Source organism: Schistocerca gregaria, chromosome 8 (assembly GCF_023897955.1).
Source record: "Schistocerca gregaria isolate iqSchGreg1 chromosome 8, iqSchGreg1.2, whole genome shotgun sequence".
Lineage (NCBI taxonomy): Eukaryota > Metazoa > Arthropoda > Insecta > Orthoptera > Acrididae > Schistocerca > Schistocerca gregaria.
Window position 1 is genome coordinate 426,726,362 of NC_064927.1, and position 26,085 is coordinate 426,752,446.

The 26,085-nt window shown below is 44.9% G+C and overlaps 1 long non-coding RNA gene across 1 annotated transcript; it reads right to left on the bottom strand.

Moving 5' to 3' along the window:
- Positions 1-4,958: 4,958 nt before the first annotated feature.
- LOC126284863 (uncharacterized) lies at positions 4,959-25,941 on the bottom strand. The gene is made up of 3 exons (XR_007551565.1): positions 25,826-25,941; positions 10,478-10,582; positions 4,959-5,128 (listed from the first exon to the last, which is right to left on the bottom strand). It is a non-coding gene; the product is annotated as an uncharacterized LOC126284863 (long non-coding RNA).
- Positions 25,942-26,085: the final 144 nt, after the last annotated feature.

Below are 26,085 nucleotides of genomic sequence, written 5' to 3' on the forward strand. Positions count from 1 at the left end.
AAGAAAGTTTGAAAGCAGACGGTCAACTCCAGAATAATTAAAACAGACAGAATCGCATTAAAACCCTTTTGATCTGGTGTGATATGTCTCCGATCAGTCGTCTGCTGGCGTAGTCGCTGTGGTTTAGGCAACACGCACGGCTCTGATGTGAGAAGGTTTGCTAGTAGTCAGGGCGAATGGTCTTCAAACTGCAAACACAGTCCATATTGTGTGTTCAGAAGGCCATTCCACTGAACATATATTTCTTCCAACTTTCGTGTGTAAAAAGATCGCTGTCGAATTTTATCATTTATATCTTTTCAACAAAACATTTATTTCCAAGTATGAACTTCATGAACAACAAACTGCTTAATGGGTTCGTTTTTTACAGCAGATACACCTGTTCGTTGGTAGATACTGAATGACAGGGCCGACTATTTGCCAGCGACGGGTATCTCACGGTTTTAAGCACCGAGAAGCCACTAACAATCTCAAAAATCAGCAGTATGTGGTGGTGACTCTTTTAGTGAGGTCGAAAGAAGAACCTGCAAGGGATGGCCGCACGGTGCAGGGCGGCATGTCACGGATTGGGAGGCCCCTTCCACCGAAGGCTCGAGTCCTCCCTCTGGCAGGGGTGTGTGTGTTGTTCCTAGCATAAGTTACTTTCAGTAGTGTGCAAGTCCAGAGACCTATGACCTAGCAGTTTGGTCCCTTAGGAATTCACACACTTTTGAACATATTCCAAAGAAGGTACGTTGTGACGGAGGATGTCTAAACTACACTGCCTGGCAAATGAGACATATGGCTTGAGAGGGTATAAAATCTTATTTCAGTGATTACAAACACTTTGGAATTACGAGCCCACTTATCAGTATGACTTTCCACTCCCTCTGGTCTGATATGAGTGTAAGATGTGTCATAAGGATTTGTATACTCCTTATAACTACTCCTTGGTACCCTAGGTACCGGCACTGGTACAGAGTTGACATCCAAGCTGGTTCCACGTCTGTTCTGAAGGGACAGGTCCGAGGGTCTTGCTGACGACAGCAGAACCAGGACTTCACGCAGACATATCGTAGAGATCTGTGTCTCGTTTGGCTAAGTACTGGCTTGTTGAAAAATGGTACCGTGATATTTTCGCATGCGCGGTGACATGAGGGGTAAGAGATGACCCTAAATCTATGTGATGTACCGGTGTGCCATCACAGTTCCTGCAGTCACCACCAACCGTAACCTCAGATCATATCTGATGGCCCCCCAAACGCTGCTACGTGTTGAAACATAGGAAGAGGGGGATCTCTTCCCATGATGTCGCCTTAGTCCCTGAAGCTGACTGATTCCTGAACAGAAGATGACGCCACTCATCAGCAGTCTATGGTTCCAGATCGCGGTACTATTCGAAACGCAGCCGCATATGTTGTGGTGTCAACGGCAGCTTATGCATGGGACGTTAATTATCTAGTCCAGCTGCTGAGAATTTCAGACCAATGGTGCGGGATGACACAGAATACTGCAGGGGGGCATATTCCCGTGCAATCCAGCATGAGGCCAGTGTTACATCCGAATACTCCACAAATCTGGATATTTTACCTTTTCATCAGCTGGAGACACAGAGACGCACAATGTGGCCGATTTCAAACTATGGTAGGAGCTGATAACGCTGTCTCATACGAGTACGCCAAAACTCTGTGTCTTTCAAAGTGATCATGCCCCTTAGATGACCTCCCCGACCTGGTAACAGAGCTGAACGTGAACTTCACTACTCTGGTGACCGTTATGCCTCTCACAGAGAGTTGTAACTCTATTTACGAACCAGCCGGTGTAGTTTACACGTCGAAGTTACACTGACATCCGGGCATTTCCTCTGGGTGCTTCACTTTTTTATCTAGAAGTGTACGTAAATTGGGGAATTTTCAGGCTTTGACCTCCCTAGCAGCAGAAAATTTAAGGAAAAGGCGTAAGGACTGATACAGAGGGGCACAGTGTTTACGCCACCTTTCTGTGTACAAAACAGTTAAGCGAACCATGAACACAGTTCCAATGGAACGAGGCCTTATCATGTTGGACTGACCGAAGACATAGTCTGTGCATTAATATTGTACTGTGGGTTGTTTCGAAAGGTGGACATATATATAGATAGACTGGACATTTATTTGCGGATTGTTTCAGAATGAGTGGAAATTTCATGTTACCAGAGCGAAGTAGTCGCATTTGACATCTGTGGAACAGTCGACTTATGGCAATGACAACAGCATCTCTGAACTTCTGTAGCATTTGGTCAGTTGTAGAGCGGAGAGTAGTCGAGTGTTGGACAGGGACTAAACTGGCACAACGTTTACAATAGTGAATATTGCAGGAGGATTTTGCCGAGAAAAATTGTTGGGAAGTATTAATCTGATGGAAGGTGTTACAGACGCTGCATTTATGGAACAGAAAGAACGGATTTGCATTATGGATATATTTTAAGGTAATAATGTTTGCTGGCGCATACGGATAATGTTAACGATTCTTGCAACAGAACAGCCCATCACCACACCTCAGTTTAGGTCATTTCAGTTTAACTCACTTCAATTTGTATAATATTAAAAGTAATTCCTTGTAAGTCTTTTGTAAAGAAAGTAATGTTTTTGGTTTTCTGGGAGTTTTATGTTCTCGTGCAATAAGAGTTTAAAATTCGGCATTGCCATTATAACGAACGGACTAGTATTTTCATTTCAAGTAAGAAGTTTTTTTTTTTAGTATGAGAAAACCATCCCAATATTTCTCCCAGAAATTCAGTTTCATTTTAACATACTTCCAGCTACTGCGATTTCTTCATGCTGTGCTGTTGCTGCTGAGTGTGCTGTAATTTTTCAGGTAAGATTCTTTTCATATTTTGCTGTTTCTCTCTTTTCTCAGCTGACGTTTACATTACTCAAATTCTAAGCATTTTCTTTGTAATTCGCATTTTTAATAGGCCAGTGAACAGTGTTTGTTTAATAGTGTTGTTAGGTAATCTCAGTGTTCAAACTTTTTGGGGCAGTGTACAGTTTGAGTATGGTAGTGGTTTTTGAGTAACAGTTTTGATTTAATCTCCGGCATATTGAACGCCAGTTATTTTGTCTCTGTGTAAATGTGTGCACTGAGACACACTGTTTGAAATAATAATTTCATTTCAACCTTTTCACAACACAAGATAGCACATTCAGTTTTTTGTAAAAGGCAAGCAAGCATTTTAATGCTCACGAACGCTCGCATTAACGAGTCAGAGCGAGTAAGTTTCAGCAAAATTGGTGAGAGAGTTTAACGGAAATGCTGGAACATCTTAAGTGGCATTCTCTCAAAGGAATACGCCCTACACTCGGGCGAACCACATGAGTAAACTTCGAGAACCGTCTCACAGGTGAGGCTGAGTTATATTCGTCGCCTCACAGGGGAGCCTGCTATGTAGCTACTCAGTGGGGATTGTGCGGATGACAATACACAAATAATTGCTAGCATAGATTCATTCATTTGCTCATTCAATCGTAGCGTTTCGTGTATCCAAAAGAGGAGAAACATCCATTGATGTGTAACAAGTCAATACATATCTAACAAAAGACAAGGAAATCATAGGTACTTAATCTGTATACTGTATAAAAAGCAAACTATTATTATGCAAGTAGGAGGAGATCCCGGGTTCGAGTCCCGGCCGGGGCAAACATTTTCAGCTGTCCCCATTAAGCCGGCCGCGGTGGTCTCGCGGTTAAGGCGCTCAGTCCGGAACCGCGCGACTGCTACGGTCGCAGGTTCGAATCCTGCCTCGGGCATGGATGTGTGTGATGTCCTTAGGTTAGTTAGGTTTAAGTAGTTCTAAGTTCTAGGGGACTGATGACCACAGATGTTAAGTCCCATAGTGCTCAGAGCCATTTTTTTTGTCCCCATTGAGGTATATCAACAACACCTGTCGGCAACTGAGGGTTTCGATTAATTATCATTTCTTTCTAGAGAAGCTGCATGGTCATCATTGGTATCTGTCCTTTCGGAACAGTTACTATCTTAATATCGTTAAAGGCCATTGACCTTCTGGTGTGCGAATGCGCACACTTTGCCCGAGCTTTTACGGGAATCGTCACCTTAGTTGGCCCGAGTAATGAGTGAATGGACAAATAACCTTTAGAAACATTACGAATGTAGTTTGTGGACAGTTAAGAATGTGGGTCCCACGGTAAGCGTGCAAGAGATAAGCCCCTGCAGTCGCAATATCAACTGTGCCCTCGATGGCTCAGATGGAGCCGGTACGGTAACTCAGCGTGTTCGGTCAGAGGGTTAGCTGCCCTCTGTAATAAAAAACTGAGTTAATGGATCAACGACGAACTGAAACGGGTGTCGTGCGACGTCCTCCCCGAGCAGAAAAAAATGAAATTAATAAAAAAAGATGAACAGAGCGTCAGCCGGGTTCGAGTCCCGGTCGGGGAACACATTTTTGGCTGTCCCCATTGAGGTAGATCAACAACACTTGTCGGCAGCTGAGGGTTTCGATTAAGTATCACTTCTTTCTAGAGAAGCTGCATGGTCATCATTGGTATCTGTTCTTTCGGAACAGTTACTATCTTCATATATTATTATACTGTGTATTGATATTCATTCTTACGGCAGATAAATTTAATCGAGTAAATTAGATTGAAAACTGCTAGTGGAAACAAAAATCTACTGCCTCCTCCATCATACTACATAGCTGTTGTTTGTCTGCTGTATGTAGCTTAATGTTACGTGATTACATTGGTATATTTACATACAATATGAGTGCTATTTATAGTACACTGCTGGTTGTGATATAGCTTTACAACACTGGTTCTTGTCATGTAGCCAACAAAAGATTTCAATCCGTACGTCATTTACTGCAAATGAATACGCAACGTAGAGATGTACTTGTAGAAGACGGGAGCCTCAAGAACCATAAACAGGAAAATGGAAAATTAGGTTTTAGCTTCTCTAAAAATTTTGTGAAAGTGTTATTCAATTAATCTGGAACAAAACTGAGTACATCAGATTTTATTCTTAGCCATTTGTTAGGTACACATTAATATTTTATCATTTCTGAAACAGCAGAACGCATCGCAAATGAAGCTTTGTGGAGAGCTGATCTGGGCGCGAGATAACGCTTACACCAATGGAGTGTCACCGCCGCCTGGAACATGAATGTTTTATGCATTATTTAAATGAATGGTTCAAATGGCTCTGAGCACTATGGGACTTAACTTCTGAGGTCATCAGTCCCATAGAACTTAGAACTACTTAAACCTAACTAACCTAAGGACAACACACACATCCAGAATGTTTCCAGAATGACCACAGAAGATGCTTCATAGGTATAAGCGAAACGCTTCTCGAGAAAAATACTCTGTAATTATCTGCATTAAGCTTAAGACAGAACAATCAGTAATATTTTAATATAACAGGTGCTCTGGAAGATGGTCACGCAAACAAGCAAGTCAAAAAGGTATATCTCGTGTATGGTGGAATTCTAATTTGAAAAATATTAAGTAAAAATATTAGGCGAGTTTTGTTGTTGAGCTTGCAAAATGATGGACAGTGGCAGAAGTAGAGAGGATATATAGTGCAGACTAGTAATACCACGAAAAGCATTTTTTGTTATAGAATTTAAATTTAACTAACGTCTTTTCTGAAAGTATTTGTTTGTAGTGTAGCCTTGCACAGAATTGAAACGTGTACGATAAGCAGCTCGCAGAAGAAGAAAATAGAATCTTTTAAAATGTAATGCTAAAGCAAAATATTGAAGATTAGATGGATAAATGGAATAACTAATGAGGAGGTACTGAATCGTATGAGGAAAAAGAGAAATTTGTGTCAGAACTTCGCTAATGTAAGAGATCGGTTGATAGGAAATTTCATGGGGCATCGATGAATCGGTATGTTGAAAATTGGGTTGTGAGGGGAGAGGTGTGGTGGACAAAAAATCCAGTAAAATAAAAAGTTAAATTGGATTAGATTAAAGTACTTCAGTGCAAAGTTCAAGGGAGTGAATCTGAATAGAAAGAAGTTCTTAAGATACTAGCTAATTTCTGTTGATATTGCTTTTTGATAATGTTACACGAAGTTTTCGGGTAGTACTTTTGGATCTGAGAAATGTGGATTGTGCTGTCACCGCCAGACACCACATTTGCTTTGTGGTAGCCTTTAAATCGGCCGCGGTCCGGTAGTATACGTCGGACCCGCGTGTCGCCACTATCAGTGATTGCAGACCGAGCGCCGCCACACGGCAGGTCTAGAGAGACTTCCTAGCACTCGCCCCAGTTGTACAGCCGACTTTGCTAGCGATGGTTCACTGACTTCTACGCTCTCATTTGCCGAGAAAATAGTTAGCATAGCCTTCAGCTACGTCATTTGCTACGACCTAGCAAGGCGCCATTATCAGTTATTATTGATATTGTGCATCATGTACCGTCCAGAACCACGTTCGTCATTAATGGATTAAAGTTAAGTATTCCACCAGCTACGTCCGTTTTTCTAAGTCTCATTTCCTTGTCCTGTTCCAGACCTCACGCCAGCCTGCGTGAGCTAAAACGCGTGCCTTTCGGCCTCCTCTAGTAAAACGGTGTTGGCTCTTCTACCAACCACAACATGTATCATCACACCGAAGTTCCCAAATATGTTTCAATGACATTTGTGCTCTTTCTGTTCAAACATTCATTGTTACGATCATATCAGTTGCATGTGTGCCCTCCATAACATTTTTGAAGGAATATGTTGCAGTACCTGTGTTCTTAAGAAGTACGATGCAGTGTACAGTGTATTTAACCGCCGGTCCAGGCAGTGACTTTCAATTAAAATGATTTTCCCTTTACGGGAATTACATAAAGCGTGTACCAGTACAGACTGTTACGCAGGACTTACGACGTATGGTAGTTGGGATCTGGCTGTGTGTGGTGCCAGCATAGCTAAATCAGTAAAGACGACAGCTAGCGACAAGCCAGAAATCCGGTTTCGTGTCCCAGTCCAGTACAAATTTTGGAAATTTTGTTCGTCTTCCTTCCTTTATACACCTGACAGTTGTTCGTATCCTCAACTGTGAATACATCTCATGTACTTCTAAAAGAGATCACCGTTCCGCCGCTGGCACAATATACAACGTTCTTTTATCCACCGTTACTGTACATTTTAGACCGTTGAGCTACTCTGAAACCTCAAGGTTTCAGGTAACACACTCCATCATAATGCAACATCAGGAAAATATATCGTATCTTACGTAAGAACAAATTCAAAACTTTTTGTAGCTAGATGTTCATTAGCCAAAAATATAAGCACGAAGACAAACACAGCGAAACGTTGGTGGGAGCCCAGGGAGCGACAGTTTTTACTACGAGCATTAAACGCCAGCATAAGCCAATGGGATGCGCTGCTCACGTATAGACGTTATGATCGGCACATGGCTACCAGACATGACGTAACTGATAAATTCCCCGCATAGAAACATATAATGTATTTGTTGTTTGTTCGTGCTTCGATTAGATTTCAGGATAATTTTCTTTAAAATTTGAGATGTTTTCAAGTGTTTCCTGTACAGAAACAGTAATTTTCGATAGATATATGTTAAACATTTTTGAACATAGCTGCTAAGGTTCAGTGACCGTGTCAGAATTATATTAGAACAAATAAGCCCTCGGTCACAAATATTAAGTCAAAATTGACCAGGTTTTGACGCTACTATGAGCGTCGTCTTCAGAATTAAATTAACTGTTCTAAAACATATTAGGTATATAATACATTAATAAAATTAAAGTTTGTACTGACGGGAAAGAGATGCAGTACTTACTACGTTACTACGTTAGGCGTATATTCATTATTGACTACTATGGTTTTAAGTAAATTTATCTCCGCACTAAACTTTTCTGTTGAAAGTGATATAGAGGTGGCTCGGTGGACGGCAGAGAGAAAAAAGGTCATTTTTTGAGACTGTGGATGAAAAGAGGAAGCAGGCACGATTTAGTCAGTATACGTTTCCTATGAGCGTGTCTTGATTTTTCTTTAGTCTTGCTTCCATTATCAACCACTACGCCAGAATTGCCTGTCTCGTGCCTCTACTTTAGCTGCAGTCAAACTGATCGTCATCAAATACATCCTCAATTTTATTTTGCATTCTTCTGTATATTATTTTTGTCAGTAACCTTGATGCATGAGATGTTACGATGACTGTGCGAGAATTCTCGTAGTTGACAAGTATTGGAGTCGTCGGAATGCGTAGATGAAATTTTTCCGGAAGTCAAGTGGTATGTGGCCAGAGTCATATATTCTACAGACCAAAGAGAATAATCGTTTTGTTGCCACTTTCCCGAATGACTTTAGAAATCCTGATGGAGTTTTACCTATCCCTTCTGCCTTATTTGTCAAAAGCTCTCTTAAATTCTGATTCTGATACAGGATCTATCCCTTCTAAATCGATTCCTGTTCCTTCTTCTATAACATCAGACAAGTCTTCCCCCTTGTAGAGGCTTTCCATGTACTCTTTCCACCTCTCCCCTCTCTCCTCTGCATTTAATTGTGTGCGTTGATACCAATAATCTCTTCGTCTCGTGTCAGCTCCACTACGGCTCCACCCACTGCCCAAGTGTGAGGTGGTTTACGAATACTGCGCTAGTCGTTTGTGAAGAGCTGTTGATATTGAGAAGTGTGTTGGAGATATTGCCATCATCTTCTCACCATCTTCTTATGACCACTTCGGCTAGCCGAGCACTCCTCCAACGATGTCCCATACATCCTCATATCACGCCTGTCCACAGCTCCTAATACTCGCGATCACACTATGTGATTATCACCGGGGAGAGACATTCGACGTGATCGTCGTTTTAACCCGTCGAGGCAGGTAATATTCACTATGTTACTGTACAGTATCTGTGTTGATAGCTCACGTTACACAACGTTCCTTCAAACGTTCATACACTCCTGGAAATGGAAAAAAGAACACATTGACACCGGTGTGTCAGACCCACCATACTTGCTCCGGACACTGCGAGAGGGCTGTACAAGCAATGATCACACGCACGGCACAGCGGACACACCAGGAACCGCGGTGTTGGCCGTCGAATGGCGCTAGCTGCGCAGCATTTGTGCACCGCCGCGATCAGTGTCAGCCAGTTTGCCGTGGCATACGGAGCTCCATCGCAGTCTTTAACACTGGCAGCATGCCGCGACAGCGTGGACGTGAACCGTATGTGCAGTTGACGGACTTTGAGCGAGGGCGTATAGTGGGCATGCGGGAGGCCGGGTGGATGTACCGCCGAATTGCTCAACACGTGGGGCGTGAGGTCTCCACAGTACATCGATGTTGTCGCCAGTGGTCGGCGGAAGGTGCACGTGCCCGTCGACCTGGGACCGGACCGCAGCGACGCACGGATGCACGCCAAGACCGTAGGATCCTACGCAGTGCCGTAGGGGACCGCACCGCCACTTCCCAGCAAATTAGGGACACTGTGGCTCCTGGGGTATCGGCGAGGACCATTCGCAACCGTCTCCATGAAGCTGGGCTACGGTCCCGCACACCGTTAGGCCGTCTTCCGCTCACGCCCCAACATCGTGCAGCCCGCCTCCAGTGGTGTAGCGACAGGCGTGAATGGAGGGATGAATGGAGACGTGTCGTCTTCAGCGATGAGAGTCGCTTCTGCCTTGGTGCCAATGATGGTCGTATGCGTGTTTGGCGCCTTGCAGGTGAGCGCCACAATCAGGACTGCATACGACCGAGGCACACAGGGCCAACACCCGGCATCATGGTGTGGGGAGCGATCTCCTACACTGGCCGTACACCTCTGGTGATCGTCGAGGGGACACTGAATAATGCACGGTACATCCAAACCGTCATCGAACCCATCGTTCTACCATTCCTAGACCGGCAAGGGAACTTGCTGTTCCAACAGGAAAATGCACGTCCGCATGTATCCCGTGCCACCCAACGTGATCTAGAAGGTGTAAGTCAACTACCCTGGCCAGCAAGATCTCCGGATCTGTCCCCCATTGAGCATGTTTGGGACTGGATGAAGCGTCGTCTCACGCGGTCTGCACGTCCAGCACGAACGCTGGTCCAACTGAGGCGCCAGGTGGAAATGGCATGGCAAGCCGTTCCACAGGACTACATCCAGCATCTCTACGATCGTCTCCATGGGAGAATAGCAGCCTGCATTGTTATGAAAGATGGATATACACTGTACTAGTGCCGACATTGTGCGTGCTCTGTTGCCTGTGTCTATGTGCCTGTGGTTCTGTCAGTGTGATCATGTGATGTATCTGACCCCAGGAACGTGTCAATAAAGTTTCCCCTTCCTGGGACAATGAATTCACGGTGTTCTTATTTCAATTTCCAGGAGTGTAGATTCATGAAGTTGTACACTCATTTGCTGTGGTATCAGTACAGGGTAGAGGTGTCTGTACACACTGGACAATACGGAGTTGTGGACTTGAAACGCCCCGCCACTCAGCGTGGCGTACGAGGGAGCCAATGCCCGCTCTGGTTGTGGCGGGTACTTACCCTCGGCGGCGGAGCGGCCACAGAACTTCGCGGTGCAGACCCAGCCGCCTCTGACGCAAGTGCACCAGTTACAGCCATCGTACCTGCGCTCGCCCTCGGCGCACGCTGCAAAACGACAGACGGCGTTACGAGGCACTGCAGACAATTGGCGTCTCACACACTACAGCTTACTCTATTTTCCATATTAAACACTTGATTTTAATCAGGAAATGAAGTAAGTTGGATTTACAATTGTGTATGTCGTTATCGACTAGTAGTAGTTCGTCACATATACATATAAAAAAAAAGTTTTGCGTCACCTCGGTTCCGAGAGTTCCGGAACCTGTTATAACCAGGAATAACACAATAACCTCTTCACTCTGGTTTATTAAATCACAAATCACTTTTTAACAATTATGTTAGCCAAGCGTCTACCCAGGCTCCCACTCAGAAGTAATGCATGATTAAAGTTTGGTTACACCAATGTCCAAATGTGCATGGTGTGGTGCACGTCCCGTAATTATTCCCAAGTCCAGTGAAGTTCAGTCTCTCCAAGTGAAGTCGCAAGATTTTCGGCGAGCAGCCAGGTAACCTCCAGTGGTGCGGCGAGTCATCGACAAACAGCTGGACCACGGCGTGCTGCACTTACCGATGAGAAATGTCGTTTGCGGCGGCGGCCGGGTTTATATAAGGCTTGCTAGTTAATGGAGCCGTCGGCTGGGGTCGCTGTTTTCCAGGGAAAACCAATCGCAATGTTTCCTGGCGGAGCCAATTGCTGTGTGCTGACAAACGCGCGCGCGCGAAGGCGGCCAACGATGGTAGCCGCGAGCCGCCCGGAGAAGTGCGGCCAGCGATGTATTTAGCGGCCGCGTACTGGAAGGCGCTGTCCAGTGTTTGTTAGCAGTGGTGTATACCACAGAACCTGTAGAGAAAATTGGAGCAGAAATCAACAAACATCATTTCCGCCATTTTTTGCTCATGAAAACCACACATTGCATGTTGTACTACCGTACAGCGAGACCTTCAGAGATGCTGGTCCAGATTGCTGTACACACCGCTACCTCTGATACCCAGTAGCGCGTCCTCTTGCATTGATGCATGCCTGTATTCGTCGTGGCATACTATCCGGAAGTTCATCAAGGCACTGTTGGTCCAGATTGTCCTACTCTTCAACGGCGATTCGGCGTAGATAGCCCAGAGTGGTCGGTGGATCACGTCGTCCATAAACAGCCCTTTTCGATCTATCCCGGGCATTTCCGATAGGGTTCATGTCTGGAGAACATGCTGGGACGCTGGTCACTCTAGTCGAGCGATGTCGTTATCCTGAAGGAAGTCATTCACAAGATGTGCATGATGAGGGTGCAAATTGTCGACCATGAATACGAATGCCTCGCTATAATGCTGCCGAAATGGTCTCACTATCGGTCGGAGGATGGCATTCGCGTATCGTACAGCCGTTACGGCGCCGTCCATGACCGTCAGCGGCGTACGTCGGCCCCACATAATGGCACCCCAAAACACCAGGGAATCTCCACTTTGCTGCACTCGCCGGACAGTGTGTCTAATGCGTTCAGTCTGACGGGTTACCGCCCGCATCTCGTGGTCGTGCGGTAGCGTCCTCGCTTCCCGCTCCCGGGTTCGATTCCCGGCGGGGTCAGGGATTTTCTATGCCTCGTGATGGCTGGGTGTTGTGTGTTGTCCTTAGGTTAGTTAGGTTTAAGTAGTTCTAAGGTCTAGGGGACTGATGACCATAGATGTTAAGTCCCATAGTGCTCAGAGCCATTTGAACCTTTCTTTTTTTACGGGTTTCCTCCAAACACGTTTCTGACGATTGTCTGGTTGAAGGCATATGCGCCACTCATCGGTGAAGAGAACGTGATGCCAGTCCTGAGCGGTCCATTAGGCATGTTGTTGGGCCCATCTGTACCGCCGTGCATGGTGTCGTGGTTGCAAAGATGGACCTCGCGATGGACGTCGGGAGTGAAGCTGCGCATCGTGCAGCCTATTACTCATAGTAACATGACGTCCTGTGACTGCAAGAAAAGCATTAATTAACATGCTGGCGTAGCTGTCACGGATCCTCCGAGCCACAACCCGTAGGTAGCGGTCATCTACTGCAGTAGTAACACTTGGCGGTCGGAGACAGGCATGTCATCGACAGTTCCCGTCTCTCTGTATCTCCCCCATGTCCGAACAATATCGCTTTGGTTCACTCCGAGATGTCTGCAAACTTCCTTTGTTGAAAGCCCTTCCTGGCACAAAGTAACAATGCGGACGCAATAGAACCGCGGTATTGACCGTCTATGCATGGTTGAACTACAGACAACGCCAGCTGTGGTACCTCCTTCCTGGTGGAATGACTGGAACTAATTGGCTGTCGTACCCCCACCGTGTAACAGGCGCTGCCCATTCATGGTGGTACAACCTACAAGGTGCAGAATAAAAAATGCTTGTCCAAAAACCCTACAATTTGGCTCAATAACACAGTATTCAAACCCCAAGTCCTGTATGCCAGAGAAACCCTGACAGTCCACATAAAAGGTGACCTACAAAAGGAAGAACGTAAAATCATCAGAAAGATACTAGGGCCAAAAAAACAGAAGAGAGCTGTAGACAACAATCTTTTTAAACAACTGAGAAATCGTCCAACCTTGCAGCAGACATTAGAAAAACATTTTATGGTTACGTCTCTAGGCTTTCCTAAACTTAGGTACAAAATTGTTAAATACACAGAATGTCTTAAGACTAAACCCAAATACAAGAGTCCACTGCTCGTGGTCGTGCGGATTCCCGGGTTCGATTCCCGGCGGTGTCAGGGATTTTCTCTGCCTCGTGATGACTGGATGTTGTGTGATGTCCTTAGGTTAGTTAGGTTTAAGTAGTTCTAAGTTCTAGGGGACTGATGACCATAGATGCTAAGTCCCATAGTGCTGAGAGCCATTTGAACCAAATACAAGATGCCAAAAAGGACCTATAAAAAGCTCCGATAAATTATTCAGATGTTTTGGACAGGAAGGTATTTTGAGCAGAATGTTGACAGATGGGAAGTTAAGTCAGAGAATGAAGCGCGAAGAATGCAGAAACAAAATAGATAGAGGAAAGGGAGAGAGGTCATGCGGAAAAAATGAGAGCAGGGTGGAAAAAAATAAATAAGAATCAAGAAACTTCGCGAGATCCAACCGGGTTTAATCGCACATAATAATAGGACAGATTTCTATTGCTCGATCTAACAAATGGTATCGAGAGCAGTTGAGAGATTTATACCTACTAATTTAACAAACGACGGAGCTCATCCCCCTTGGGGATGCAGAAACAACAAAAAAAGGCTATCGAATCTAAAAGAACGATGCGACATGCTTATAATAGTTTGCACAACGAAACGTTGCCTCGAAACCTTGCAGAAAATCCAAAGAGATTCTGGTCGTATGTAAATTTTGCTAGCGGCAATGCCTCCTCTGCGCGACAGCAATGGAAATACTGTCGATGACAGTGGACAGTGCCTCCAAAACAGAGCTACTAAAAAAGTCTTCCGTAATTCCTTCACCAAAGACGATGAAGTAAATGTTCCAGAATTCGAATCAAGAACAGCTACCTGAGCCATGCGCGGCTCGTATTCATACCGTATATTGTTTGTCATCTTCCCTTACCGTACTGCCACCTCGTTTTCTTATTCCATTTACTGGCGTCACTAACTTCCTGCCTTACCTGCCCGTGAGTGGCAGCAGTAGCGCTTATCGATAAGTGATCTGTCGTACTATCTCCGGAGCGACCCATAGTATTTCCGGGGCGTTGTCTGTCGAGAGTGGAGTCTGGACGCAGCAGCAGTGAAGTCGGGGACGTAGCGCCAGTGACCTGCGTTCAGCCAGTGCTCGCCGACCGGTGGCGACACACATGAACTGTCCGACGGAAGGATATTGGAGCGGGAACGACCGCTGGTTGGTCGTTTAGTTGGTCGTCTCATTGGGCGACTGTATTTGGTCTTTTGACCGTTTCTGGGCCTTGTCAGTTGGTCGTCTTTCCGGGCGTGGGTCGGTTCCTTACTTGTGCAGAGATGTCGGTTGCCCAATGGGCAAGTCTTCCCTCTGCGTGGCTGTGTCTCAGCCAGTGTGCCCGGGTCGCCGTGTCTCCGAGTTCAGACGGATATGTAACTGAGTTGGGTTGAGGGTGCAGTCAGCTTCGGACAGCCAAGACTCGCCCGACCGTTGCCGACACATGTAACTTGTGTGAGAACGACCTTGGTTGGTCGTTCGGTCGGTGGTCTCATAGGTCGACGTGTATTTCGGCCCCGACCGCTTGTAGAAACTTTCTGTCTGTCGAATTGATTCTGAGAAGATGAATAGTGTCTGCGTACTGGAGTAGTCACTCGGTCGGTTGAGATAGAGTACCGAGTGTGTCGGGTGGAAGGGTATTGATGGAATTGATTAGGCGGTTGGTTGGTTCTTCAGCCGTCCGTAGGTCGTGTTGCCACCCGGTTGTTTAGTGTTACGCTTGGCTGCTTGTCTCACCTAAACTGTGGTTGGTTTCCTCCCCAGGCCGACGCCGACCCTTGGAACACTTCTGAACACCACTGTTTGTTGTTTGTGACTGTTATTTTATTTGGTCGCAGGTACTGTGCCAGGCTTTCAGCCTTGTATTAATATTGTCTGTTTTATGTTTAGCATATGACATTCATCGAACTTCATAACAACTTTAAGATTAGGCCTTCAGCCGTGTTTCATTTAAAATTCTTGTTGCTCTGCATTTAGGTTTTCAGCCACGTTTGTTTCAGAATCTGTGACTTTAATGTGTAAATCATTGTCTGTAAGGTTTCTCTTTAATTATCTTGAATTCTTGAAACGGCCTTCAGTCGTGCTCTGTAAATGTTTATCTTAAGGCTGTTTTTAATTATTCTTGAGTAATTGTTTGGTCCGCCGGCCGGGGTGGCCGAGTGGTTCTAGGCGCTACAGTCTGGAACTGTGCGACCGCTACGGTCGCAGGTTGGAATCCTGCCTCGGGCGTGAATGTGTGTGATGTCCTTAGGTTAGTTAGGTTTAAGTAGTTCTAAGTCCTAGGGGACTGATGACCTCAGAACTTAAGTCCCATAGTGCTCAGAGCCGTTTGAACCATTTGTTTGGTCCTTCAGCCAACAAGATACTTCAAGTTTTCTTCAGATGTTTTTCTGATGTACAGCGTAAAAGCTTATCTTTAAAATCTCTGTTTTTCTATGTACAGAATTTTTTGTTATTGGGTTTTTCAGCCAGAGAATTTACTTGAATTTTCCTTAATATGGCCTTTAGCCGGAATCTTTAAATGCTTGGCTTTTAAGCAGTTTCCTTAGCTGAACTGAAATATTATTTCAGCAGTTACCCGAGAAGATACTGTAATTTTGATTAAGTAAGGCCTTCGGCCGTTACTCTAAATCCTGGAGTTTAAAAAGCAATCATTTAAACTTATTCTGGAGAAGTTACTTGGGCCCGCCGTGAATTGATCTGTTTTAAAGAGAAAACTGGGCATTGGTCTCATCAATAAAGTTGTATGTGTTCTTGTATAACTAACAGTAATTGACCTTGGCCCCTTTCCACAACCTGATCCGCTCTGTCCTGCGAAACCAGATTTCACTACCAACGTGACTAACTTAGAAGGAGATATCCTCGGAGTAGTGAAGCAACTTAAATCATTTAATAAACGCAAGTCTTGCCGTCTAGGCTTTATACCAGTTATGTTCCTTTTCGAGTATGCTGCTGCAATAGCTCCATACTTAACGAACAAATGCAGCGTCTCGTTCGACGAAAGATCCGTACCCAAGGAGTGGGAAGCTGCACAGGTCACACCAGAATTCAAGAAAGACAATAGGAGTAACCCACTAATTAAAGGCCGATATCATTAAAGTTGATATGCAGCACGATTTTGGAACGTATATTACGTTCGAAAATAAATTACATCGAAGAGAACAGTCTATTGGCACACAGTCAACACGGATTTAGGAAACGTCGATTTTGTGAAACACAACTAGCTCTTTATTCACACGAGGTGTTGAGTTTTATTGACAAGGGGTTTCAAATTGATCCCGTATTTCTAGATTTCCAAAAGACTTTTGACACTGTACCTTACAAGACGCTTCTAATCAAATAACGTGCTTATGGAATATCGTCTCAGTTATGTAACTGGATTCGTGATTTTCTTTCAGAGAGGTCACAGTTCGTAGTAGTTGACGGAAAATATCGAGTAAAAAAGAAATGACTTCTGGCGTTCCCCAAGGTAGTGTTATAGGCCCTTTGCTGTTCCTTACCTATATAAACGATTTAGGAGACAATCTGAGAAGCTGTCTTAAGTTGTTTGCCGATGATGCTGCCGTTTATCATATTGTAAAGTCATCAGAAGATCAAAAGAATAGCTTAAGAATTTAGATATCCGTATGGTCCGAAAATTGGAAATTGACGCTAAATAATGAAAATTGTCCAGTCATCGACTTGAGTGCTAAAAGTAATGTGTTAAACTTCGTTCTCATGATATATCAGTCAAATCTAAACGCCGTAAATTCAACTAAATACCTACGAATTACAATTATGAACAACTTAAACTGGAAAGAAAGTATAGAAAATGTTGTAGGGAAGGCGAACCAAAGACTGCCATTTATTGACAGAAAAGAAGATGTAATAGATCTACTAAATAGACGAGCTGCACTAAGCTTGACCGTCTTCTTTTGGAGTACTAATGAGCTGTGTGGGATCCTTACCAGATAGGATTAACGGAGGACGTCGAGAAAGTGCAATGGTGGCCCTGTCATTATTTCAGTCAGTTGTTGATGGATCATTAATATATATCAACAAAGGATTTATCTTTTATGAAAGTTGCAGTACAAGTTTATCGACTAAAGCAATAGGACAAAAATACATATTAAGCGTGATGACAAATAAAACATGACCTGATGGCAACAAAAAAATATGCAAAAATGGGTGGCGACTGGTGGACAAAGACCAAGGTTTGTCTGACTGAACTATTTATTCTGGCTCAAAACATACATCATGCAATCTGAAATTACATAACACTGAACGACTTCGATGGATTGGTTCTCCACAGATATTACATACTACGTGGGTGCAGTTGAGAGCAAGTAAAGAAACTGTGATTCCGTTTGCCCTAACAAGCCGTAACTGCGATGTAATACCCCTTCCTCGATGTGTAGCACTTCCTGAGAAGACGGTCGGGTTGAAGCGTCTGCACAGCAGCGATGGACAGCGCCTGTAATTAGGTACTGTGGGCACGAAATATGCAAATTTGTGGTTGTCGATCTGTTAGATGAATCGCAGTTACTCTCTAATGGAACTCTGAGGTCTCGGCAGGTTCCAGAGTGCGATACTCCCATTAGCTCGTTATACGAAGAACCTATTAAACTCACTCATATATCAGAGCACACTAAAATTATTTCGAATGCCTGACGCTTCCCTAAGAACTCTGTAGGGACGTAGACGACACCACCTGAGAGATACCTCGATAGTGTCCGATCCACAGTGAACATGGAAACTCGTGAATTTTTATGGCCACTATCCATGTTCCCAAGGGGCGTTTACGACACTGTCAGAACCCGTTGGCCAGGGGCCCTAGATTTTTCTTGTGCCCCTGTCCCTGCTCTGGGTTCAGGCACCTAGCAGGTAGGTTGAAGTAGGCAGTTTTCATGCCTCTTTGGCTGAACATGTTGTCTGAACTCCAGTGCAAGAAATTCTTGAGACAAGCATTCTGTCCCCGGTAAGTGATTACGGATGCTCCTTTCCCAAATAGACTGACATTGAAACGCCCCCTAAACCCGCTGGGCAGAACAGATAATTAGGATTGTGGAAAGGGTCAAGTAAGGTTGGGCTCGGCTTCACATTCCAATTGTAATTTATTATAATTTAATAACACAGTTACAACCAAAGCGGCACATAGCCGAACCTTTACCAAATGCAACTCTTTCGCGGCAGAAGGCCTCCAAACAAGAAGTCTTACAAAAAATCACCAGATAGAAATTCAATTAAAATAGCAATAAAATAATTAAAAAAACATCTATCACAGCCAGGTGGAAAGCCTCAAAGCGAAGCAGAACAAACATATGCAAGGTGCAATACCAATGGCTGAAGGCCACAATTAAGTTTCAAAATTTTAAAATATATTACCATTATCTTTTAAAGGCAGAAGGCCGCAATTTTTAAGCTTGAAAGATAATTTTAAGAATAAGGTTGCAAGACTGAAAGCCCACAATTAAATTTGCAAACTTCTTAAGAAAAAAAGAAAACATAATCATAAGCCTTAAATTTTAAGTAGCTGAAAACAGATAATTAAACACCGGTGGGAAAGGCAATAAAGACAACGGCACTCAGAAGCCTCCAGGGAGGTCGGTCTGCCCTCGTTCACTTAGGTGAGACAGGTGGTGAGCCCAAATACACTTGATCCGTCTAAACCCAACTAGGGAACAGCCACAGACCGACCGACACAACTACTTGCTTCCCATCAGTCAGTACACGAGAACTCAAACACAAAAGGTTACAAACGTGATACTCCACAATGATGTATGTATTAAGCTGTCAAAATTACATACCATGTCGGACAGCGACAGCAGGTGAGGAACGGACGCTGTCTGAAATTAGGTTAGTGGCCAGGGCAGGTAACCGGAACACTAACGGCCATTAGGCAGAAACTTCCGCTGGTACACTTGAAGTTGAAGTCAACAAAAATAGTTAATTGCACCGCATGGCAGCTAAATTTCAGCAGCAGAAACACTCGGTGTTGCTCACAGTAAAACCTCCCCAACAGCAAACCACCGAAACGAACCACCACAACATGAATGGACGTGGCTTGGGTAGTTGAAACCACTACTCAACTTTGAAATCCTGGGTCGGTGAACCACGAAGCTCGTAGCGATCGGACAACTCCACACATGCTCCGACACTGCACAGGGCCGCCAGCGGTCCCAGCCGACTGCACCGCATGGAGATAACTTCCCTGGTCCGCAGCAACCGACCGACTCCTCTCAGAATGCCGACACATCTAAAATATTCGTCAGTGAAACATAACACCAACTACACACACAACCTAACGAACACTTGGACGAAGATCTGAACGATACCCAACAGTAACTAAGCACGCACGAAGACAAATCGGGAGTCGATGCAAACACACACACACACACACACACACACACACACACACACACACACACACACACACAGCCGACTCATGAACGATTGGCGAGCCAAAACTCGTCGTCCAGTAGGACGGCCGACCGACGATCAACCAAGACGCGGCCCGGCTCGAGCGATGCGTGGCGGAAATGGTCAGGAGAGCCATGTCGACGCAGACCTCACTGCTGCTCCAACCCGACTGGCACGTGCGGACTGTGCTCCAGACGCGTTCCAACTGACTGGCAGACCCGAACTCGCGAGCCGAACTCCTTACGACAGACAACTGGGAAGTAATAGCAGTCAAGCAAAGATACTAGAAGAGGGGATGTATCGATACGCGCTGCTAACTCCGCTCACGGTCAGGCAAAGGAGCAACTCAGTGACAGTAGTAATTTAAATTAACGTAATGAGGTGGAAGTATGTTAAGAACAGGATGGCGGGAACACGAGCCATGCACGACTCACACATGATTTCCAAACCCCAAACATCCACGGCAATATTTACTGTTAAATGACCAAACTGCCTGCTTGTTGTCAACTCCAGGAAATACTATTCGAAGGATCCTGCATGAATTAGCAATGTACATGCTCCCATCAGTGCCTGCTCGTGCTGATAACTTCCTGTCGTCCCACAAAAAACGATGTCTTGGGTGTAGAATCAACATTAAGGAGTAACCTTGAGGATCAGTTCGGGGACCAAAATTTTTTTGTCAGCATGATGGTACAGGTGTTAATAAAGCAGCCTCTCTCAACCTGAACACGTTTCACGGCATTATGTACTGCATACAGTAGAGGATCAGTTCGGGGACCAAAATTTTTTGTCTCAGCATGACATTAACAAAGCAGCTTCTCTGAGGCAATGGTTCATGAACAATAACATTCCTGAAATAGACTGGCCTTTACAGAGTCCTGCCATGATCACAAAATAGTTTTTTGGGATAATTTAGAAGTCATATTCGCTCCAGACCCCAGTGCCCAACATCACTACGCTCTCTGGTTCCGGCTCGTGAGAAAGAATGGCCTGTCATTCCTCCATAAAAGTTCAGATACTTCATTAAAAGCCTCTCCATCGGAAGTGAAGCCATCATAAATGCAAAGTGTGGATGCAGCCGATATTAAAGTTCACTAGTACATGTCTGGATACTTTTGATTAGATAGCGTATTGGTATTACGCAGGTTCTGAAAGAAGCGAGTATACATGTACAGTGCAGATCCATAGTAGTGGAAAATTCACTACACTCATACTCAAAAGGCCATCTGATAAATTGCGGTCCCATCACGTCAGTTAGACTCCAGCATGAGATGGCACATGCACAACGTTAAACAACAAGTGGTAAGAAGATACGAGTAAGCGATGAGTGACGCCAGACGACTAACTGCGTGCCGCTGTCCATGGTATTTCATATGTTCAGGATTTCCAGACACAGCTTGTATGGAGGACTGTCTTCATCACTCGTGAACGATTATTCCCCTTTCTTATTATGAAGGTATAAGCAGTTGAATGAAACAGTAGCTTTCAGTTGTAGAAAGTATGTCATGAAGTTTGAATTGTGTTACCTTAATTTGAAATGCAAATGTTGTACGCTGAGGTAACAAAAGTCCATGGTATACCTCCTAATATCGTGTCGGACCTCGTTTTGCCCAGCGTAGTGCAGCAATTCGACGTGACATGGGCTCAACAAACTGATGGATGTCCCCTGCAGAAATTTTAAGCCATACTGCCTCTATAGCCAACCATAATTGCGAATGAATTTCCAGTGCAGAATTTGGTACATGACCTGACCTCCCGACTATGTCCCGTTGAAACGTCCCCTTTGAACAATTATACAAGACTGTGCTTAAACTGACACACAATATTTTTAGCGCAACGCAATCTGACTTCCAAAAATCCCTACGAAAGAATGGCCCTGACTAACATTAACCTATACGTTTCACAAATCACTTACCTCACAAAAATCTTCGTTACTCGAGCTACTGCAATACAGCGAGCGCCACTACTGCCAACTAAATAAAAGATTCAAACTACGGAAGTCACTAACTACTGAGGCACAGTTAGCAAATGAAAGGTTTTAATAGAGAACAAACAATGTATTTACCTTAATAGTCAAAATATATATGATAGTTCATGACATCCAGTCTTACAAATTACAAAACTCCGCCATCTCTCTCCCCACGTCCACCACTGCTGGCGGCTCACCTCCAACTGCCCAACGCTACGCGCTGTTAGCATCCAGGTGCCGCTGCTCAACACTACAATGGCAGACAACAATGCAAACCAGCCACAGACTGCGCATAGCACAGCCAGTGATTTTTCATACCGAGCGCTAAGCGGCGTTACCAATAAGAAAACCTAAACAGCCTACTTACACCGTAAATGTTCGATAGGATTCATGTTGGGCCATTTGGGGAGAACGAGAAGATCATTCACTCGAACTGTCCAGAATGTTCCTCAAACCAGTTGCAAAGAATTGTGGCCTGGTGACATGAAACCGTTGTTTGGGAACATGAAGTTCACGGATGGCTGCAAATTGTTTCGAAGTAGCCAAACATAACCATTTTCAGTCAATGATCGGTTCAGTTGGACTAGAGGACCCAGCAAATTCCATGTAAACACAGCCCGCATCATTGTGGAGCCACCACCTGCTTGCACAGCATCTTTGACAACTTGGATCCATGGCTTTGTGTAGTCTAAGCCACACTCGTACCCTACCATCAGCTCTTACGATCTGAGATCGAGACTTATCTGACCAGGCCACCGTTTTCCAGTGTTCTTGCGCTCAAGTCTATGTCATGGCGTCAGCAAACGCACTCGCATCGGTCGTGTGTTGCCATAGACCATTAACGTCTAATTTCGCCGTAATGGCCTAACGGATACGTTCGTCTTCCGCCAAAAGTTTATACGGGTATTTGCTTGTCTGTTAGCAATGACAATACGCAAACGTCACTACTCTCGGTCGTTAAGTGAAGGCCATCGTCCACTATATTGTCCTGGAAGAGCTAGTGCCTGAAATCTGGCATTCCCTGCAAAAAAATGTTCAAATGTGTGTGAAATCTTATGGGACTTAACTGCTAAAGTCATCAGTCCCTAAGCTTACACACTACGTAACCTAAATTATCCTAAGGACAAACACACACACCCATGCTCGAGGGAGGACTCGAACCTCCGCCGGGATCAGCCGCACAGTCCATTACTGCAGCGCCTCAGACCGCTCGGCTAATCCTTCGTGACCGCATTCTCTGCACGCTCTTGACACTGCGATCTCGGAATATTGAATTCCTAACGATTTCCGAAATGAAATGTCCCATACGTCTAACTTCAACCACCACTCCACGTTCAAAATCTGTTAATGCTCGCCGTATGGCCATAATCACGTCGGAAACCTTTCCACATCAAACACCTGTGTAAAAATGGCAGTTCCGCCAACAGACTGCCCTTTCATACCTCGCGTATGCGATACTATTTCCATCTGTGTATGCACGTATTGCTATCCCAGGTGTTTTACCGCCTCAGGGAATTTCTTGTTAGAGTGTGATCTCAGACGAATAATTACCTGTCGCTGTCCACGGTACTTCATGCCGTCAAGATTTCCAGACACAGTGTGTAGGAAGGGCTTTATACATTGCCTGTGAACGTTTATTGTTCATTGTTACTGTGATGTTCCAAGAAGTGAAATGAAATAATGGCTTTCAATTGTGGAAAGTGTGTCATGACGTTTAAATTGTGTTACTGTAATTTGAAATGCCTATTTTGTGTACAGATTGTCCCAGAAATGTTGTGATAAGCCTCACTTTTTGTAGGCGGTGTCTTGAGAAACAGACTGAGGATAAGAACCCGTGTCCGGTAACGTCGTCCACCAAAGCCACAGAGTGTTGACGTTTTTGCCTACCATAAGGCTACCACTACGGCAGAGAACGTAACTTTTGTACGCTGACGGAGATCGTAGGCGGAAGGTCTCACAACGTTGTCTGTTGCTTAGTGATCGCGACTGATGGCCATGATCGCCAATAGAGAAGATGGAACTCACTGCAAGAACAACATTGTCTTCTACAGGGTGTTTCAAAAATGACCGGTATATTTGAAACGGCAATACAAACTAAACGAGCAGCGATAGAAATACACCGTTTGTTGCAAATATGCTTGGGGCAACAGTACATTTTCAGGCAGACAAACTTTCGAAATTACAGTATTTAGAACTGTCAACAACAGATGGCACTGCGGTCTGGGAAACTCTATAGTACGATATTTTCCACATATCCACCATGCGTAGCAATAATATGGCGTAGTCTCTGAATGAAATTACCCGAAACCTTTGACAACGTGTCTGGCGGAATGGCTTCACATGCAGATGAGATGTACTGCTTCAGCTGTTCAATTGTTTCTGGATTCTGGCGGTACACCTGGTCTTTGAAGTGTCCCCACAGAAAGAAGTCACAGGGGTTCATGTCTGGCGAATAGGGAGGCCAATCCACGCCGCCTCCTGTATGTTTCGGATAGACCAAAGCAATCACACGATCATCGAAATATTCATTCAAGCGATTAAAGACGTCGGCCGTGCGATGTGGCTGGGCACCATCTTGCATAAACCACGAGGTGTTCGCAGTGTCGTCTAAGGCAGTTTGTACCGCCACAAATTCACGAAGAATGTCCAGATGGCGTGATGCAGTAATCGTTTCGGATCTTAAAAACGGGCGAATGATTCCGTTGGAAGAAATGGCGGCCCAGACCAGTACTTTTCAGGATGCAGGGACGATGGGACTGCAACATGGGGCTTTTCGGTTCCCCATATGCGCCAGTTCTGTTTATTGACGAAGCCGTCCAGGTAAAAATAAGCTTCGTCAGTAAACCAAATGCTGCCCACATGCATATCGCCTTCATCAGTCATGTCTCTCGGTGAGCAATGGTAGAGGCGCTGAGGGGTTGCCGCGTTTGAATTTTGTATGGATAGAGGTGTAAACTCTGGCGCATGAGACGATACGTGCACGTTGGCGTCATTTGGACCGCAGCTGCAACACGGCGAACGAAAACCCGAGGCCGCTGTTGGATCACCTGCTGCACTAGCTGCGCGTTGCCCTCTGTGGTTGCCATACGCAGGCGCCCTACCTTTCCAGCACGTTCATCCGTCACGTTCCCAGTCCGTTGAAATTTTTCAAACAGATCCTTTATTGTATCGCTTTTCGGTCCTTTGGTTACATTAAACCTCCGTTGAAAACTTCGTCTTGTTGCAACAACACTGTGTTCTAGGCGGTGGAATTCCAACACCAGAAAAATCCTCTGTTCTAAGGAATAAACCATGTTGTCCATAGCACACTTGCACGTTGTGAACAGCACACGCTTACAGCAGAAAGACGACATACAGAATGACGCACCCACAGACTGCGTTGTCTTCTATATGTTTCACATCACTTGCAGCGCCATCTGTTGTTGAAAATTGTAACTACTGTAATTTCGAAAGTTTGTCCGCCTGAAAATGTACTGTTGTCCCAAGCATATTGCAACAAACGGCGTATTTCTATCGCTGCTCGTTTAGTTTTTATTGCCGTTTCAAATATACCGGTCATTTTTGAAACACCCTGTATGAATGCGGTGCTCTGTTGCGTCGGAAGATGATGGTTTTGGACACGGGTTTCCATCTGCAATTTATTTTTCTCTTGTAGCCTCTCAAACCTCCAATGTTTTTCAGTATATGAGAAAAAAAATTGCAGATGGAAACCCGTGTCTGAAACCATCGAGTATCAAGTCAATAGAGCACCACATTAGTAGGAGGCAGGTCCTGTTTACTCACTGGCGGATGTGGCAATTAATCACGATCACTGCGTAAACAAACAACATTGCGAGACGTTCCACCTACAGTCCGTCAGGGTACAAAGTCACATTTGATGCCGAAGGGGTGGCCTAGAGGCAGGGGCCAGCGCCTATAACTTCGACACTCTGTAGCGTCATTGGATAGCGTTTCTGGATACTGGTTCCTGTGCCCCATTTGTTCCTCCCTACGTCCTCTACAAGCCTTCGAAGTTTGTTGCAACCTTTATGGGACACCCTGTATATGATATTGAATAATATTTTGTAACCACTCTCTTCCCTGGCTAAATGGCTAACCCCAATGACCAGCTAAATAAACAAATTAAAAAAAAAACTCAGTATGTTGTACCTCCAGAACCTGACGAGGGAAGCCATATTCCAGATAACACAGCAAAATCTCCTTTAGGACGGGTCTGATGCGCACACAACTCACCGAACGTCCGTTCGCAGAGCAGGGAGGCAACCAGCAGCAGCAGGCAGACGTGTAGTAGCTTCGCCATGTCGCACTGTGCGAGTAACTCTGTTCAGGTTTTCTGCCGCCGTTTTATAGACCCGGGACTGCGACTCAGCACGCTACGTTTTGCACACAGTGAGATAGACAAGGCACGGGTAGGCACGGGTGGTTCCCCGTGGGCATGTCGTAAACAGAGCTGTTGCAACTCGTCACATTTGGCACAAATTCCTCGTACTGTC